Raw genomic sequence first — 295 nt, 5'->3', positions numbered from 1 at the left:
TATTCCAATGAAAATGCCTTAATATTGTGTTTGCAAACATTCACCATTTTAAGCTCACCTGCCCAAAGGTCCGGCGTCCGGCGTCCGTCTGTCCGGCGTCAACTTTTTACTTTAAACAACTTCTTCTCAATAACCAAAAGGCCCAGGGTACTTACATTGGGCCTGTAGCATGCTGGGATGAAGGGCTACCAAGTTTGTTCAAATGAATGACCTTGACCCACTTTCAAGGTCATTGGGGTCAGATGTCTTAAAACCTTCAAACAACTTCTTCTCAATAACCAAAAGGCCCAGGGTA

This window comes from Mizuhopecten yessoensis, unplaced genomic scaffold, assembly GCF_002113885.1.
Source record: "Mizuhopecten yessoensis strain PY_sf001 unplaced genomic scaffold, ASM211388v2 scaffold10643, whole genome shotgun sequence".
In the NCBI taxonomy this organism is placed as follows: Eukaryota; Metazoa; Mollusca; class Bivalvia; order Pectinida; family Pectinidae; genus Mizuhopecten; species Mizuhopecten yessoensis.
Note: the sequence above shows the minus strand (reverse complement) of the source record.